Below are 20721 nucleotides of genomic sequence, written 5' to 3' on the forward strand. Positions count from 1 at the left end.
AGGTATTCGAGTATACTGCAAGTGATCCCAAAGGTTAATAATATTTCGTCTGTCAGCATCGCGCGAATTTTTTAATTTCTGTTTCTCGTACGCACAAAAACTAAAATATATTTTGCCTTTGCATTCACCGAATTGTATGTCTTCCACTCCTTCTTCTGCAAAAGCAAAAGTAAAAAATTTTTTAGTTTTTGGAGCGAGCGAGAAACAGAAATTAAAAAATTCGGAGTCTAATAAGACTCCTGGTTGATTGTCGTACTTTAGTTAAAAATTGGTTACAAATATATACCCAAATAAATATTCTACTACATCTGTTAGAAGTTGAAATTGTTATGAACTATAATGAATAAATAATGTATTTTATTCATAAAATTATTATTATTTTTACGAAATAAGTCTCCAAAATATTGGGGATATATTTCATTTTGCGTTTTGGGGGCTTATTTAATTTTTTGGGGTATAATTTCATAAAATATTTTGGGGATTTATTTCATAATGAAATAAGTCCCCAATTTTATGAACTTATTTCATTTTTCATTTTGGGGAGTTATTTCATGGGGACTTATTTCATGGTGCCAGAAATAAAACCTTAAACAAATTTTCTATATTTTCTATAAAATTTTGACAACATTTTTGTGTGGAAATAAAATTTTGGCAACATTTTTATGTGGAAATAAAATTTTGGCAAAATTTTTATGTGCAAATAAAATCTTGACAAAATTTTCTTTAAAAAATAAAATTTTGAAAAATAATCTATAAAAATAGAATTTTGATAAAATTTCTAATAGAAATATAATTTTGACAAAATTTTCTAACGAAATAGAATTTTGACAAAATTTATTACAAAAATAGGATTTTGACAAAATGCTCTTTAGAAATAGAATTTTAACAAAATTTATTATAGAAATAGAATTTTGACAAAATTTTCTATTGAAATAAAATTTTGAAAAAAATTTCTATAGAAATAACATTTTGAAAAAAAATTCTATAGAAATAAAGTTTTGACAAAATTTTCTATAAAAATAAAATTTTGACAACATTTTCTATACAAAAAAAAAAAATTTGCATAAATTTTCTATAAAAATAAAATGTTGAAAAAATTTCCTGTAGAAATAAAATTTTGATAAAATTTTCTATAAAAATAAAATTAAGACAAAGTTTTCTATAGAAATAGAATTTTAACAAAATTTATTACAGAAATAGAATTTTGACAAAATTTTCTATAGAAATAAAATTTTGACAAATTTTTCTATAGAAATAGAATTTTGACAACATTTTCTATAAAAATACAATTTTGACAAAATTTTCTATAGAAATACAGTTTTTACAAAATTTGTCTAAATGTTCTAACAGGATTGACTTAGAAATCATAGCAAAGTTGGTCGCAATACACAATAACCACCTTGTGTTTTATGACTCTTCTTGTTCGTGTTTTTATAGGACCTATCACTCTGTTAATGTCTTCTTTAATTGGTTATATATTGCAGCTATGAATGTTTATACTCAGTTTAAAATTTTCTTATGTAATTCCATTCTCCTTAGTTCTTCCCCCTTCAGTTTTTTCCAATAAAAGATCACTAAACTTAGTCCATGTTATTTTAAAAATATCTTTCTGCTTTTTTGGAGACAATCACTTGCAAGTAAAATCCTCTGTTATGGTTGCATCAGACCGCCATAATATCTGCCCCATCCCCTTCTTCTTGTAAAAAAAAGTAAATATGTGATTGTGGCCGGATGTCGACGACCCCTCCATACACTCATTTGAATATTTTCCATAAATAAATTCATTAGTTCTTTTCTACGATGTATGAGTTGTTTTTCTTTTCACTTCATTTTTGTTCAGACATAAAAAAAAATGTTCTTAATTTAGAAAAAAATTTCGTCAATAAATGAAGGGGGAGAATTTGTGGTTGGAGTACATGTGATGAAGTTCTTTCATTGGTTTATCTGTGGAAGAACTAACGAAATTTTTGAAAAAGACATTCCTAAGGAATTCGTTTCATTTCTTGCATAAGTTTCGAACGAAAGGGATTGGTTGAAAAAGGGGTGAAGCTCCGCCTCTCATTGCTGTTCATGTTCAGTGTTGTCTTGCTACGAATTGGAGGAGTATGGGATAGGTATTAATCACTAAGGTGTAAATAGAGATATAGGAATTCGTAAATATAACGAACTTTTTTGTTATTACAAACAGATTTTTGCCAAACAACGAAACTTTTTACACTATTAACGAAAATTTCCATTGTATACTATACATGTAAAATATTCACTACAACATATAAATGAAAAAATTTGGTTTGATCTAAAAAAAAGAAGGGTGGGACGACCGAACATTGGCTTAGTTACCATTAAGAATTTACAAAAAAGTGACACAAAAAGTGTCACATGTCATTGCTATAAAGCAAAAATACAAATTAAAATAATTCTTTAATCCAGCAAAAAAGCTTCGCGAAAACAGTAGTGAAAATGTTCTTTTTGGATCCGGAAGTGGTGTAAAATTGTCGCAGAAGCGATGATTTTAACATGGACTTGTCATAGAGCGGATGTCCACCATTTCAGCAGCCATTGCACTGAATTTGCATCACTTCTAAAGGTGTGATACAAATTCAGAGTTTTGGATGTAAATTGACAAAATTTTCTATAGAAATAAAATCTTGACAAAATTTTCTATAGGAATAAAATTTTGACAAAATTTCCTATAGAAATAAAATTTTGACAAAATTTTCTATAGAAATTAAATTTTGACAAAATTTTGACAAAATTTTCTATAGAAATAAAATTTTGACAAAATTTTCTATAGAAATAAAATTTTGACAAAATTTTCTATAGAAATAAAATTTTAGCAAAATTTTCTATAGAAACCAAATTTTGACAATATTTTCTATAGAAATCAAATTTTGACAAAATTTTCTATAGAAATCAAATTTTGACAAAATTTTCTATAGAAATAAAAATTTGATAAAATTGTCTATAGAAATAAAATTTTTACACAATTTACAATGGAAATAAAATTTTGACAAAATTTTCTATAAAAACAAAATTTAGACAAAATTTTCAATAAAGATAAAATTTTGACAAATTTTTCTATAGAAATAAAATTTTGACAAAATTGTCCATAGAAATAAAATTTTGACACAATTTTCTATGGAAATAAAATTTTGACAATATTTTCTATAGAAATCAAATTTTGACAAAATTTTCTATAGAAATAAAATCTTGACAAAATTTTCTATAGAAATAAAATTTTAACAAAATTTTTTATAAAAATAAAATTTTGACACAATTTTCTATAGAAATAAAATTGTGACAAAATTCTCTATAGAAATAAAATTTTGACAAAATTCTCTATAGAAGTAAAATTTTGACAAAATTTTCTATGGAAATAAAATTTTGACAAAATTTTCTATAGAAATAAAGTTTTGACAAAATTTTCTACAAAAATAAAACGTTGACAAAATTTTCAATAAAAATAAAATTTTGACAACATTTTCTATAGAAATAAAATTTTGACAAAATTTTCTATAGAAATAAAATTTTGACACAATTTCTATAGAAATACAATTTTGACACAATTTTCTATAGGAATACAATTTTGACAAAATTTTCTATAGCTATAAAAATTTTACAAAATTTTCTATAACTATAGACCGATACGGACCAATTTTGGCATGGTTGTTTAGCAGCCATATACTAGCGCAATGTACCAAAGTACAACCGTATCGGATGAATTTTGCTCCTCCAAGAGACTCCGGAGGTCAAATCTGGAGATCGATTTATATGGGGACTATACGTAAAAGTGGTGCGATATGGCCGATTTGCAATACCATCCGACCTACATCAATAACAACTACTTGTGCCAAGTTTCAAGTCTATAGAAATAAAATCTTGACAAAATTTTTTATAGAAATAAAATTTTGACAAAATTTTCTATAGAAATAAAATTTTCACAAAGTTTTCTATAGAAATAAAATTTTCACAAAATTTTCTATAGAAATAAAATTTTGACAAAATATCCTATAGAAATAAAATTTTCATAAAATTTGCTATAGAAATAATATTTTGACAAAATTTGCTATAGAAATAAAATTTTGACACAATTTCCTATAAAAACAAAATGATGAAAAAATTGTCTATAGACCAAAAATTTTGACAAAATTTTCTATAAAAATAAAACTTTGACAAAATTTTCAATAAAAATAAAATTTTGACAAAATTTTCTATAGAAATAAAATTTTGACACAATTTCTATAGAAATAAAATTTTGACACAATTTCTATAGAAATACAATTTTGACACAATTTTCTATGGGAATACAATTTTGACAAAATTTTCTATAGAAATACAAGTTTGACACAATTTTCTATAGGCATACAATTTTGAAAAAATTTTCTATAGAACTAAAATTTTGACAAAATTTTCTATAGAAATAAAATTTTGACAAATTTTTCAATAAAAACAAAATTTTGACAAAAATTTCTATAAAAATAAAATTTTGACAAATTTTTCAATAAAAACAAAATTTTGTCAAAATTTTCTATAAAGATAAAACTTGGACAAAATTTTCTATAGAAATAAATTTTTTACAAAATTTTCTATAGTTATAAAATTTTTAAAAAAATTTCTATAGATATAAAATTTGGCAAACTTTTCTATAGAAATAAAATTCTGACAAAATTTTCTATAAAAATAAAACTTTGACAAAATTTTCTAGAGAAATAAAATTTTGACAAAATTTTCTATAGAAATAAAATTTTGACACAATTTCCTATAAAAACAAAATGATGAAAAAATTGTCTATAGACCAAAAATTTTGACAAAATTTTCTATAAAAATAAAACTTTGACAAAATTTTCAATAAAAATAAAATTTTGACAAAATTTTCTATAGAAATAAAATTTTGACAAAATTTTCTATAGAAATAAAATTTTGACACAATTTCTATAGAAATACAATTTTGACACAATTTTCTATGGGAATACAATTTTGAAAAAATTTTCTATAGAAATACAAGTTTGACACAATTTTCTATAGGCATACAATTTTGAAAAAATTTTCTATAGAACTAAAATTTTGACAAAATTTTCTATAGAAATAAAATTTTGACAAATTTTTCAATAAAAACAAAATTTTGACAAAAATTTCTATAAAAATAAAATTTTGACAAATTTTTCAATAAAAACAAAATTTTGTCAAAATTTTCTATAAAGATAAAACTTGGACAAAATTTTCTATAGAAATAAATTTTTGACAAAATTTTCTATAGTTATAAAATTTTTAAAAAAATTTCTATAGATATAAAATTTGGCAAACTTTTCTATAGAAATAAAATTTTGACAAAATTTTCTATAGAAATAAAATGTTGACAAAATTTTCTGTAGAAATAAAATGTTGACAAAATGTTCTATAGAAATAAAATTTTGACAAAATTTTCTATAGAAATAAAATTTTGACAAAATTTTCTATAGAAATAAAATTTTGACAAAATTTTCTATAGAAATAAAATTTTGACAAAATTTTCTATAGAAATAAAATTTTGACAAAATTTTCTATAGAAATAAAATTTTGACAAACTTTTCTATAGAAATAAATTTTTCACAAACGTTTCTATAGAAATAAAATTTGACAAAATTTTCTATAGAAATAAAATTTTAACAAAAATTTCTATAAATATAAAATTTTGACAAATTTTTCAATAAAAATAAAATTTTGACAAAATGTTCTATAAAAATAAAATTTTGACAAACTTTTCTATAGAAATAAAATTTTGACAAAATTGTCAATAGAAATAAAATGTTTACACAATTTCCTATAAAAATAAAATTTTGACAAAATTGTCTATAGAAATAAAATTTTGACGAAATTTTCTATAAAAATAAAATTTTGACAAAATTTTTTATAAAAATAAAATTTTGACAAAATTTTCAATAAAAATAAAATTTTGACAAAATTTTCTATAGAAATAAATTTTTGACAAAATTGTCTATAGAAATAAAATTTTTACAACATTTTCTATAAAAGAATAAAATTTTGACAAAATTTTCTATAAAAATAAAATTTTGACAAAATTTTCTATAGAAATAAAATTTTGACAAAATTTTCTATAGAAATAAAATTTTGACAAAATTTTCTATGGCTATAAAAATTTTACGAAATTTTCTATAACTATAGACCGATATGGACCAATTTTGGCATGGTTGTTTAGCAGCCATATACTAGCGCAATGTACCAAAGTTCAACCGTATCGGATGAATTTTGCTCCTCCAAGAGACTCCGGAGATCAAATTTGGGGATCGATTTATATGGGGACTATACGTAAAAATGGTGCGATATGACCGATTTGCAATACCATCCGACCTACATCAATAACAACTACTTGTGCCAAGTTTCAAGTCGATAGCTTATTTCGTTCGGTAGTTAGCGTGATTTCACCAGACGGACGGGCGGAATGACAAAGTTTATACACCCCCATCCTATGGCGGAGGGTATAAAAATGGGGCCGCCATTATACCTAACCTAACCTCTCGCAAAGGACTTGGTAATAATCTAAATTTCTTAGTTTCACTGTTCCACTGCCGAAAATGTTTGTCATCATCAGCGTCATTGGAACCATTGTTCCAATGACGCTGTTTTAGGGAGGGCGATATAGTAAAATTCTATCAATGTCCTCCCGCTGGTTTTCCTCAAGGTATTTCGTCTTCCTCAGGGGCATTCGATATTGTCAATATTTATGCTACCAAATGACACAACAATTCCATCTTGCCATCTTACAATGGCCAAGTAATTATTGTGGTCCTCTGAGTAAACATATGAAGCATTACGTAGGCGAAATTTGTTCTTCATTATTGGGATTTTACAAAGGCTCTTAAGCAAACACATGCACTGGAAATTTTATCAAAATCTAAGGAGTTTCGATAGAATTGAAAAAACAAAACAAAAGACTCTAACTATTGATGTCACGTTATCCAATATCCAATTCTAGGAGATTAAGATTAGGCGCATGTCATTGGTTAGCATTTGGAAAACTGCGTAATATATTTTTTTGTTTTTCAAGGAAGAAGGGAAAGAAAGGGAGAAGACATTGTTACCAATGACACATCAGCAGTTGCATCAACGAATTAAGCAGCTAGGCATGCGTCTAATGTCCTTAGCAATGATTATGCAAGTTGTGTTGTAATTGCAATTGTATAAATTTTCTTATTCCGCTGCCATCAAAACTCCAATATCTCCAGACACATTTATCGGCCTTTGTTTACTATGTTACCATATGCTACTGCTGGTTACCTTGTTTTTTCAATAACAAATACTTGTGGATGATGTCCTTTATATTTTGGTCCTTTAGTCTGATTGTGTGGGTCTTGTTTAAGATGAAATATTACTACAGATATTCTCGTTTCGTTGTTGTTTTTCTTTTTTTTTTGTAAAATTTTGGTAGAGCATGGCATGTGTTTCTCTTTATTTTGCTAAATTTCAAGTGGTCAGTTTATGGGTTTTTCTAGTTGTTAGGCATTATTTTCCATGTTTTTGAGGTTATACCTGCAGGTATCTGCATATGAAGTAACCGATGGAATGACCATAATCTTATCTTAAATGTGGTAACATTTGCCACAAGTTTAATGTTGCAGTTGTCCAACCAATTTAAGACTGACCATATTGTAATCTATGCATATATGACAGTTGCAAACTAACATCTAAAATACGTAAAAACTACACTGAGGACAATATTTTCCTAATACGAAGATTAAACAGCCTCAATATTAGGATACTACATCAAAGAGGATATATTTCTTAAAATAAAAAAATTAATTAATATAAAATTTAAATTTGTTAAAACATTATTTCTATAGAAAATTTTGTCAAAATTGTATTTCTATAGAAAATTTTATTTCAATAGAAAATTTTGTCAAAATTTTATTTCTATAGAAAATTTTGCTAAAAATTTATTGCTATAGGAAATTTTGCCAAATTTTATTTATCTATATAAAATTTTGCCACAATTGTATTTTTTGAAAATTTTGTCAAAATTTTATATCTATAGAAAATTTTGTCAAAATTTTATTTCTGTAGAAAATTTTGTTAAAATTATATTTTGTTTGGAAATTTTGCCAAAAGTTTAATTCAATAGAAAATGTTTATTAAAATTGTATTTTTACAGATATTGTTTGTCAAAATTTTATTTCTATACGAAATTTTTTCAATATTTTATTTCTATAGACAAGTTTGCCAAAATTTTATTTCTATAAAAAATTTTGTCAAAATTTTATTTCTATAAAAAAATTTTGTCAACATTTTATTTCTATAGAAAATTTTGTCAAAATTTTATTTCTCAAGGAAATATTGTCAAATTTTATTTCTATAGAAAATTTTGCTAAAAATTTATTGCTATAGGAAATTTTGCCAAATTTTACTTGTCCATAAAAATTTTTGCAAAAATGTAGTTTTTTGAAAATTTTGTCAAAATTTTATTTTTTTATAAAATTTTATTTCTATAGAAAATTTTGTTCAAATTATATTTTGTTTGGAAATTTTGCCAAAAGTTTAATTCCATAGCAAATATTTATTAAAATAGTATTTTTATAGATATTGTCTGTCAAAATTTTATTTCTATAGAAATTTTTTTTTTCAAAATTTTATTTTTAAGCATTGTTGTTGTTTTTTATTGCAGCTTAAAACCATGCATTGACTAAACTACAAGTGTAGCTTAACCAACAGAGGAAAAGAATGTTTATCAAATTTATTTGGACAAAGCCCTATGACTGCAAGATGGTTGAATGGACGCACGTTTCGGAATTACCACATTCCTCATCAGCATCATCTACTTGCCGCAACACTATCAACCAATTATCAGAATAAATTCAGGCAGTTCACTAAACCCAAAAGTGAACCACACTTGAACCTTCCGAAAAAAGGTTTTACATGATAGCCGGCTTATGCCGAAATAAATTCGTACAAACATCTCTTTTCCAAAGGTGAACTGCCGGAATTTATTCTTATAATTGGTTTATAGTTTTGCTGCTAGTAGAGGCTGTTGATGAGGAATGTGGTAATTCCGAAACGTGGGTCCATCCAACCAAATTGCAGTCTATAGGGCTTTGCCCAAATAAATTTGACAAACATACTTTTCCTCTGTTAGTTAAGCAACTCTTGTAGTTAAGGTTTTAAAGCTAAGATGAAAACAACAAATATGATTGAAGTATAAACAAACTTTTTTACTATAGAAAATTTTGTCAACATTTTATTTCTATAGAAAATTTTTTCAAAATTTTCTTTCTATAGAAAATATTGTCAAAATTTTAGTTCTATAGAAAATTTTGTCAAAATTTTATTTCTATAGAAAATCAAAATTTTATTTATGTAGAACATTTTTTCAAAATTGTATTTATAGAGTATTTGGTGAAAATTTTATTTCTATAGAAAATTTTGTTTTTTTTTTTAATTCTGTCAATTTTTTTTTAACGAAAATATTGCCAAAATTTTATTATTAACAAAATTATCGAAATTTTATTCTATAAAAATTTTGTCAAAATTTTGTTTCTATAGAAAATTTTATTTTTTATAGAAAATTTTGTCAAAATTTTTTTCTATAGCAAATTTTATTTCTATAGAAAATTTGTGAACTATTTTGCAAAATCTACAAAAACTTCAGGAATTCGACCAACTACCAAACAGTAAAAAATCTACTATTTTTGGTGGAATTCTACCAACTGTGGCAACCGTGCTTGCTGAGCTTCCTTGAGATGGAATTTCATCCGATCTGGTTGAAATTTGGTATATGGTGTTAGAATATGGTCTCTAATAACCACGCAATAATATATCGATATCGACCTAAAATTATATATTCCCTATATAAACCGAACCCCAGATTTGGCTTGCGGAGATGGTTGCCACTCGAGCCAAAAATAATCTACCAAAGTTTGGAGTAAATTTTACCACAAAACTATCAAACAACAAAAATCTTTTATTTATTTTATTTCTATAGAAAATTTTGCCAAATTTTATTGTTATAGAAAATTTTGTTAAAATTTTATTTCTAAGAAGATTTTGTCAAAATTTCATTTCTATAGAAAATTTTGCCAAAATTTCATTTCTATAGAAAATTTTATCAAGATTTTATTTCTATAGAAAATTTTGTAAAATTTTATTTCTATAGAAAATTTTGTAAAATTTTATTTCCATAGAAAATTTTGTCAAAATTTTATTTCCATAGAAAATTTTGCTAAAACTTTATTGCTATAGGAATTTTTTATCAAAATTTTATTTGTCTATAGAAAATTTTGCCAAAATTGTATTTTTATACCCACCACCATAGAATGGTGACGGGGGTATAATAAGTTTGTCATTCCGTTTGTAACACATCGAAATATCGATTTCCGACTATATAAAGTATATATATTCTTGATCAGGGAGAAATTCTAAGACGATATAACGATGTCCGTCTGTCCGTCTGTCTGTCTGTCTGTTGTAATCACGCTATAGTCTTCAATAATGAAGCAATCGTGCTGAAATTTTGCACAAGCTCGTCTTTTGTCTGCAGGCAGGTCAAGTTCGAAGATGGGCTATATCGGTCCAGGTTTTGATATAGTCCCCATATAAACCGACCTCCCGATTTGGGGTCTTGGGCTTATAGAAATCGTAGTTTTTATCCAATTTGTCTGAAATTTGAAATCTAGAGGTATTTGATGACCATAAAGAGGTGTGCCAAAAATGGTGAGTATCGGTCCATGTTTTGGTATAGCCCTCATATAGACCGATCTCCCGATTTTACTTCTTGGGCTTATAGAAACCCCAGTTTTTATTCAATTTACTTGAAATTGGAAATCTAGTGGTATTGTAGGACCACAAATACGTGTGCCAAAAATTGTGAGTATTGGTCCATGTTTTGATATGGTCCCCATATAAAACGACCTCCCGATTTGGGGTCTTGGGCTTTAGAAACCGTAGTTTTTATTCAATTTGTCCGAAATTGGAAATCTAGGGGTATTTTAGGACCATAAAGAGGTGTGCCGAAAATGGTGAGTATCGGTCCATATTTTGGTATAGCCCCCATATAGACCGATTTCCCGATTTTACTTCTTGGGCTTCTATAATCCGAAGTTTTTATCCTATTTGCCTGAAATTGGAAATCTAGAGGTATTTTCGGGTCATAAAGAGGTGTGCCGAAAACGGTGAGTATCGGTCCATATTTTAGTATAGCCCCCATAAGAACGATCTCCCGATTTAACTCCTTGGGTTTCTAGAAACCGTAGTTTTTATCTAATTTGCCTGAAATCGTAAATATTCTGGTATTTTAGGCTCACAAAAACGTGTATCGGATAAAGTTTTTATCGGTCCATTTGGTAATGCCTCCATATAGACCGACTTCACTTCTTGAGGGTGTAGAAGGCGCACTGATCATGAAAATTGCTTGAAACTCAATGTAAAATTTCCAAATTTACTTCTACAGATTTAAGATTTCAAATCAAGACGTTATTTTATAATTTTCTTGCACACTTACAAGAGATGTTAATGATTCCTCTAAAACTCAAACAAAAATGGTTCTTATAAATCCAGAATCTGATATAGTCCTCATAGGTGAAATCTTTAAATTTATCTTCGGGAAGTGTCCTCACGCCCTGAAGCCCTCCTAAAATTTCAAAGGAAACCCTAATATTTGGTTCATGGTGGTGGGTATGTAAGATTCGGCCCGGCCGAACTTAGTGCTGTATATACTTGTTTTCATTCGTTTTGTTTTGTTATTGTTGGTTTTGTTTTTTTTTTTATTTCAGCTTAAAACCATGAATTGACTAAATTACAAGTGTAGCTTCTTAAACAACAGAGGAAAAGAATGTTTGTCAAATTTATTTGGGCAAAGCCCTATAGACTGCAAGATGGTTGGATGGACGCACGTTTCGGAATTACCACATTCCTCATCAGCATCCTCTGGGTTTATTTTGAGCGAGCTTCCTCTTTTTTTTGAGGAAGCACGCTCAAAATAAAACCAGCCAACTGCACTCAAATCGATGATTTGATGGTGGCAAAGGAAAAGAGAAATGTTTGTATGAATTTATTTCGGCATAAGCCGGCTATCATAAACCTTTATTCGGAAGGTTCAAGTGTGGTTCATTGTTGGGTTTAATGAGCTGCCTGAATATATTCTGATAATTGGTTGATAGTTTTGCTGCAAGTAGAGGATGCTGATGAGGAATGTGTAATTCCGACTCGTGTGTCCATCCAACCATCTTGCAGTCTATAGGGCTTTGCCCAAATAAATTTGACAAACATTCTTTTCCTCTGTTGGTTAAGCTATACTTGTAGTTTAGTCAATTCATGGTTTTAAACTGAAATCAAAAAACAACAAAAATTTAATTTCTATAGATTTTTTCCAAAATTTTATTTCTATAGAAAATTTTGTCAAAATTTTATTTCTATAAAAAATTTTAGCAAAATTTTTTCCTATAGGAAATTTTGTCAAAATTTTATTTCTGTAGGAAATTTTGTCAAAATTTTATTTTTCACGGATAAGTTTGTCAATATTTTATTTTTATTGACAATTTGGTTCAAATTTTATTTCTATTGAAAATTTAGTGCAAATTTTATTTGTATTGAAAATTTTGTCCAAATTTTATTTCCATAGAATATTTTGTCAAAATTTTATTTCTATCGAAAATTTTGTCAAAATTTTATATCTATAGAAAATTTTGTCAAAACTTCATTTCTGTAGAAAATTTTGTCAAAATTTTATTTCTATAGAAAATTTTGTCAAAATTTTATTTCTATAGAAAATTTTGTCAAAATTTTATTTCTATAGAAAATTTTGTCAAAATTTTATTTTTCATGGATAAGTTTGTCAATATTTTATTTTTATTGAAAATTTGGTTCAAATTTTATTTCTATAGAAAATTTTGTCAAAATTTTATTTTTCATGGATAAGTTTGTCAATATTTTATTTTTATTGAAAATTTGGTTCAAATTTTATTTCTATAGAAAATTTTGTCAAAATTTTATTTTTCATGGATAAGTTTGTCAATATTTTATTTTTATTGAAAATTTGGTTCAAATTTTATTTCTATTGAAAATTTAGTGCAAATTTTATTTGTATTGAAAATTTTGTCCAAATTTTATTTCCATAGAATATTTTGTCAAATTTTATTTCTATCGAAAATTTTGTCAAAATTTTTATATCTATAGAAAATTTTGTCAAAACTTCATTTCTGTAGAAAACTTTGTCAAAATTTTATTTTTATAGAAAATTTTGTCAACATTTTATTTCTATAGAAAATTTTGTCAAAATTTTATTTTTCATGGATAAGTTTGTCAATATTTTATTTTTCATGGATAAGTTTGTCAATATTTTATTTTTATTGAAAATTTGGTTCAAATTTTATTTCTATTGAAAATTTTGTTCAAATTTTATTTCCATAGAATATTTTGTCAAAATTTTATTTCTATAGAAAATTTTGTCAAAATTTTATATCTATAGAAAATTTTGTCCACATTTTATTTCTATAGAAAATTTTGTAAAAAATTTATTCCTATAGAAAATTTTGTCCAAATTTTATTTCTATAGAAAATTTTGTAAACAATTTATTTCTATAGAAATTGTCAAAATTTTATTTCTATAGAAAATTTTGTCAATATTATATTTCTATAGAAAATTTTTTAAAAATGTTATTTCTATAGAAAATTTGTGAAGTAGCTCTTAGATGGAGAGTTGGCCTCAAACCTATTTCAATAATTGTAATGGCTTTAACCCAAATTCCTTGAATACTGATATATTTGAATGAACAAAAATTCTTTAAGCTTTATAAAATATTAACTTAATATTCTCTCTCATTTTTTTTTTGTTTTTTGCTAAATATCCCAAACAACAAAAAACCCTCATAAGAAATTCCTTAAATCATAGCTCCTTTTTAGGGAAATCTTCGACCCCATTCATACACTTGCCATTTTGTATGAATATATGCGTATGCGTATATTCAAGATTTATGTTTCATTTAAATTCTAAGCTTCTCATGTATATTAAGTTTTACTTCCTTCCTTTAGATCCCAAAAAAAAACAAACAACAAACTGAAAAACTATCCCTTTTTTTAGACCAACATATACGCATAAATAACATAAAAAGGGTCCAAGCAAATATAACCCCAACTCCACCTTCTCTGAACCACCCTTCCAGGCTAGCCCAAGCAAAACAAATTTTAACTCGTGCCAATTCATGAAGAGGGAGGTGAAGGCGTAAAAAACTCGTGTAACCTTTCCCTATGTATGCCAGCAGCGTTGGAATCAAAACACTAAACACAACGCATGCATGGATACAACGAAACCCCAACAATCAACTGAATTTCTAAAATTGCCATTAGCATTTTTCTGTTTTTGGCTCGACCTTACCCCCATCCACAGAGATGTTTCACCCACAGGAATGGATGATGAATGAAAATGTCAAAAAATGCCAATGCCAAAAAAAAACAACAAACAACAAAAAACGGACTGGCCCTACCCAAAACAACCGGTTCCGAGTCCAAGACATCAGGCTAAAAAAAAAAAAAAACATCAACCTATGAACGGATAACGCATGGTAAGGAAACAGCATCCGCATCAGAATAGGAAATCAAATTGATACACATGGGTAAAGTCGCCACGGATACATCACCATCCCAAAACAACATGTGAGTCCATTTGAATTAACCCAACGCACTGATGGGGGGGGGGGGGGGGGACATATGAGGTCGGGTTGTTGAAGTTGGTTTAGCAAAGTATCGCAAATGTTTTGCAGTTTACTACGTTAGGTTACGTTGAAAATGGCATCCAGAGTTCCCCGTTGGATGTCAACTGACATACACCTAAGATTGTTTCACATTTTAGGAATTGGCTTCCCAATTCCCATTCTTTAAGTTGAGCCAGGTCTGCATTATGTCTTCCCCCATGTGGCAGCCCGTCTCATATCCGCTGACATATGTCTAAGTCCCTTTCAAATTTTAGAAATTGATTTCCTTAATGAGTCCCCCAGATAGTCTCCAATTCCTATTCTCCAAGTTACGCTGGGTGTGTATTATCCGGCGGCCTGAAATACAGGTGATTTTCCTGCATTAAATTTACTTAAATTGAGAGGATTCAAAGAAAATTTTTAAAATTTGCAAAATTTGTTTATCTCTTTAAGAACTTTGAAATCTGGAAGAGATGTCGATTAATGTGTTTGTATAAAATCAATAACACGCTTCCAAGCTGCAAATGAATAACTCGTTCTTAAGATATCGTTCTTGGCTCGATTCTACATTTTGGTAGATTAATCAATCAATTATTGTATTGATGCATCGATTATTGTAGCCTCTTTAGCTCAGTGGCAGAGCACTGGTCTTGTAAACCAGGGGTCGTGAGTTCAATCCTCACAGGAGGCAGATTTTTTTGATTATTTTTATTGCTGTGTAAAATCATAAATGTAAGAGAAGATCCTTCAAATTGACGTACCTTTAAGTAGCACTTAAGTAGCAATTTTGGTGTTCCAAATTATATTTAGGAAATCTTAAATCGTTCTTATGTATTCGCTTTAATACTACGTTCACACTATGCTCGAAATCTCGCTGCTTGGAGATTTTCAAAACGCCTTTTCATATAAAAGCGAATGTAAACAAGTATATACGGCCGTAAGTTCGGCCAGGCCGAAGCTTATGTACCCTCCATCATGGATTGCGTGGAAACTTCTTCTAAACACTGCCATCCACAATCGAATTACTTAAGTTGCGCCATCTTCTAAATTGTATGTAAGTCCATACGTGGATATATTAAATCAAAAAAGATCGATCCAACACGTATATAATTCAGTTTGACAAAGTAGACATACAATTTTGACAAAATTTTCTACAGAAATAAAATTTTAACAAAATTTTCTATAGAAATAAAATTTTCACAAAATTTTCTATAGAAATAAAAATTTTCTATTGAAAGAAAATTTCGACAAAAATTTCTACAGATATAAAATTTTAACAAAATTTTCTATAGAAATAAACTTTTGACAAAATTTTCTATAGAAATAAAATTTTGACAAAATTTTCTATAGAAATAAAATTTTGACAATGATGAAAATTTTACTATGAACCGAATAAACTTTTAACAAAATTTTCTCTAGAAATAAAATTTTGACAAAATTTTCTATAGAAATAAAATTTTGACAAAATTTTCTATAGAAATAAAATTTTGAAAAAAAAATTCTATAGAAATAAAATTTTGGTAGATTATTTTTGGCTCTAGTGGCAACCATGATTATGAACCGATATGGACCAATTTTTGTGTGATTGGACCTTTTTGGTATGGTTGTTAGCGACCATATACTAACACCACGTTCCTAATTTGAACCGGATCGAATGAATTTTGCTCCTCCAAGAGGCTCCGGAGGTCAAATCTGGAGAACGTTTTATATGGGGGCTATATATAATAATGGACCGATATGGACCAATTCTGGCACGGTTGTTAAAGATCATATACTAACACCATGTTCCACATTACAACCGGATTGGATGAAATTTGCTTCTCTTGGAGACTTCGCAAGCCAAATCTAGGGATCGGTTTATATGGGTTGTTAGAGACCATATACCAATACCATGTACCAAATTTCAGCCGGATCGGATGCAATTTGCTTCTCTTTGAGGCTTCGCAAACCAAATCTGGAGATCGGTTTATATGGCGTCTATATATAATTAAGGACCGATATGGACCAATTTTCGCATGGTTGTTAGAGACCATATACCAACATCATGTACCAAATTTCAGCCGGATCGGATGAAATTTTCTTCTCTTTGAGGCTCCGCAAGCCAAATCTGGGGATCGGTTTATATGGGGGCTATATACAATTATGGACCGATGTGGACCAATTTTTGCATGGTTGTTAGAGACCATATACCAACATCGTGTACCAAATTTCAGCCGGATCGGATGAAATTTACTTCTCTTTTAGGCTCAGCAAGCCAAATCTGGGGATCGGTTTATATGGGGGCTATATATAATTACGGACCGATGTTGACCAATTTTTGCATGGTTGTTAGAGACCATATACCAACACCATATACCAAATTTCAGCCGGATCGGATGAAATATGCTTCTGTTAGAGGCTCCACAAGCCAAATCTGAGGGTCCCTTTATATGGGGGCTATACGTAAAAGTGGACCGATATGACCCATTTTCAATACCATCCGACCTACATCGATAACAACTACTTGTGCCAAGTTTCAAGCCGATAGCTTGTTTCGTTCGGAAGTTAGCGTGATTTCAACAGACGGACGGACGGACGGACATGCTTAGATCGACTCAGAATTTCACCACGACCCAGAATATATATACTTTATGGGGTCTTAGAGCAATATTTCGATGTGTTACAAACGGAATGACAAAGTTAATATACCCCCATCCTATGATGGAGGGTATAAAAAGGGTGATATCGGGCTTAGTGTGAATTCCTATAAAGGTTGGTTAAATTGTAAGGGCCGATGCTGAATGTGAACCACACCTAAACGCCAAGTTTTTTTCCGAATTTTTTTTTGACATTTCTCTATTTCAGACTTACTCAATTTGAAAAATGGAGAGATACACAATCCAACAACGTGTTAAATGGTTCCAAGAAATGGCAACAGTGGATGATCAATTTTCGAAGAAAATCATCTTCAGTGATGAGGCACATTTTCACCTCAGTGGTTTCGTCAATAAACAGAATTGCCGCATTTGGGCGAGTGAGAATCCAAGAGTGATTGTCGAAAAACCAATGCACCCACAAAGAGTGACTGTTTGGTGCGGTTTATGGGCTGGCGGCATCATCGGGCCGTATTTTTTCCAAAATGAGGCTGGTCAGGCAGTTACTGTGAATGGTGCTCGCTATCGTGAGATGATAACGAACTTTTTATGGCCCGAATTGGAAGATATGGATGTGGACGATATGTGGTTTCAGCAGGACGATGCCACTTGCCACACAGCTAACGAAACAATGGCTCTTTTGCGCAACAAATTTAATGGCCGTGTTATCTCACGTAATGGCGATGTCAATTGGCCGCCAAGATCATGTGATTTGACACCGTTGGAGTTTTTTCTTTGAGGTTATTTGAAAGAAAAGGTGTACGTCGATAAGCCAGCAACAATTTAAGAGCTAAAGGATGAGATAATTCGGCACATTAACGGCATAGAACCTCCATTATACCTCAGCGTCATCGAAAATTTGGACCATCGGATGAAGGTGAGCCACCGATGTCGCGGCGCCCATTTGGCCGATATTTTGTTCCATTCGTAATTGAGTAATACCAATATATCATAATAAAATAAAATTACAATAATTTCCTAAATAGTTTGTGTTGTGTGGCCCTTTAAATTTTAACCACCCTTTACATTTTAATAAAATAATCAGTAAGAATATGTATTTATTAGTTTTTCAAATGCAATAGTACTGAATTGACACAGCTATCACTACAGCCTCTTTAGCTCAGTGGCAGAGCACTGGTCTTGTAAACCAGGGGTCGTGAGTTCAATCCTCACAGGAGGCAAAGTAATTAAATTTTTGAATTTATATCATTAACTTATTGTGTTTTTTTCTCTTTAACGGATAAAAAAAAAAACTTTTCTAGATGGCATATTCGCTGAAAAATAAGGATTTGTCTTTATGAAGGTATTCGTCTATAAAGGTTACATTTGTAACTTTTGTACTGAAAATTTATTTTCTTCACACTGACAAAAAAATGTTTACTATTGTTTTCTAAAATGTATGCTCCTTCATCTTTCATATCAAATCAATAATTTTTCCAATGTTGATATGCCACCCTATGAGTTTTCTAAGCAATCCTAAATAGGTCTTTTGAAACAATAAATTTCGTTGCCTCCTGTGAGGATTGAACTCACGACCCCTGGTTTACGAGACCAGTGCTCTACCACTGAGCTAAAGAGGCTGTGTACTTTTCGAAACCTTCAAAAAGATTATTTGGATCCAGAAGTTTTGAAATTACTTGTTAGTCCAACAGTGGAGCATCTTTAAAATAAAGACATTTTTTGACAAAATTTTCAATAAATATAAAATTTTGACAAATTTTTTTATAGAATTAAATTTTGACAAAAATTATTGTAGAAATAAAATGTTAACAAAATTTTCTATATACATAAAATTTTGACAAAATTGTCTATAGAAATAAAAATGTTGACAATTTTTTCTAAAGAAATGAAATTTTGTTGTTTTTTTTTATTTCAGCTTAAAACCATACATTGACTAAACTACAAGTGTAGCTTAACCAACAGAGGAAAAGAATGTTTGTCAAATTTATTTGGGCAAAGCCCTATAGATTGCAAGATGGTTGGATGGACGCACGTGTCGGAATTACCACATTCCTCATCAGCATCCCCTACTTGCGGCAAAACTATCAACCAATTATCAGAATAAATTCAGGCAGTTCATTAAACCCAACAATAAACCACACTTGAACCCTCCGAAAAAAGGTTTTATATTGATAGCCGGCTATTGCCGAAATAAATTCATACAAACATCTCTCTTTTCCTATGCCACCATCGAATCATCGATTTGAATGAAGTTGGCTGTCAAAATGTTTTATAGAAAAAAAAATTGTGAAAATTTTCTATAGAAATAAAATTTTGTGCAAATTTTCTATAGAAATAACATTTTGTGAAAATTTTCTATATAGTAATAAAATTTTGTGAAAATTTTCTATAGAAATAAAATTTTGTGAAAATTTCCTATAGAAATAAAATTTTGTGAAAATTTTCTATATAGTAATAAAATTTTGTGTAAATGTTCTATTGAAATAAAATATTGATAAAGTTTCAACAAAATTTTCTATAGAAATAAAATTTTAACAAAATTTTCTACAGAAATAAAGTTTTGTGAAAATTTTCTATGGAAATAAAATTTTGACAAAATTTTCTATAGAAATAAAATTTTGTGAAAATTTTCTATATAATAGTAATAAAATTTTGTATAAATGTTCTATTGAAATAAAATATTGATAAAATTTTATATAGAAATAAAATTTTAACAAAATTTTCTATAGAAATAAAATTTTGTGAAATTTGCTAACAAATAACATTTTGACAAAATTTTCTATAAAAATAAAATTTTGTGTAAATTTCCTATAGAAGTGAAATTTTGTAAAAATTTTCTATATAAATGAAACTTTTGTGAAAATTTTCTATAGAAATAAAATTTTGTGAAAATTTTCTATAGAAATAAAATTTTGACAAAATTTTCGATAGAAATAAAATTTTGAAAAAATTTTCTATAGAAATAAATTTTTGTGAAAATTTTCTATAGAAATAAACCTTTTACAAAATATTCTATAGAAATAAAATTTTGTGAAAATTTTTTATAGAAATAAAATGTTGACAAAATTTTGCATAGAAATAAAATTTTAACAAAGTTTTCTATAGAAATAAAATTTTGACAAAATGTTCTATAGAAATAAAAATTTGACAAAATTTTCTTTAGAAATAAAATTTAGTGAAATTTTCTATAGAAATAAAATCTTGACAACATTTTCTATAGAAATAAAATTTTGAGATAACTTTCTATAGAAATAATATTTTGTGATAATTTTCTATAGAAATAAAATTATGTGAAATTTTCTATAGAAATAAATTTTTGTGAAAATTATCTATAGAAATACAATTTTGTGTAAATGTTCTATTGACATAAAATTTTAATAAAATTTTATATAGAAATAAAATTTTAACAAAATTTTCTATAGAAAAAAATTTGTGAAAATTTTCTATAGAAATAA

The 20721-nt window shown here is 27.9% G+C and overlaps 3 non-coding genes across 3 annotated transcripts; 2 read left to right on the plus strand and 1 right to left on the minus strand.

The window, feature by feature from the left end:
- Positions 1-15291: 15291 nt before the first annotated feature.
- TRNAT-UGU (transfer RNA threonine (anticodon UGU)) lies at positions 15292-15363 on the plus strand. Its single transcript has one exon. It is a non-coding gene; the product is annotated as a tRNA-Thr (tRNA).
- A 3051-nt stretch (positions 15364-18414) lies between these two features.
- On the plus strand, positions 18415-18486 carry TRNAT-UGU (transfer RNA threonine (anticodon UGU)). The gene has a single exon. It is a non-coding gene; the product is annotated as a tRNA-Thr (tRNA).
- Positions 18487-18813: 327 nt separating this feature from the next.
- Positions 18814-18885, minus strand: TRNAT-CGU (transfer RNA threonine (anticodon CGU)). Its single transcript has one exon. It is a non-coding gene; the product is annotated as a tRNA-Thr (tRNA).
- Between the last annotated feature and the right edge of the window lie 1836 nt (positions 18886-20721).

Source organism: Haematobia irritans, chromosome 5 (assembly GCF_050003625.1).
Source record: "Haematobia irritans isolate KBUSLIRL chromosome 5, ASM5000362v1, whole genome shotgun sequence".
In the NCBI taxonomy this organism is placed as follows: Eukaryota; Metazoa; Arthropoda; class Insecta; order Diptera; family Muscidae; genus Haematobia; species Haematobia irritans.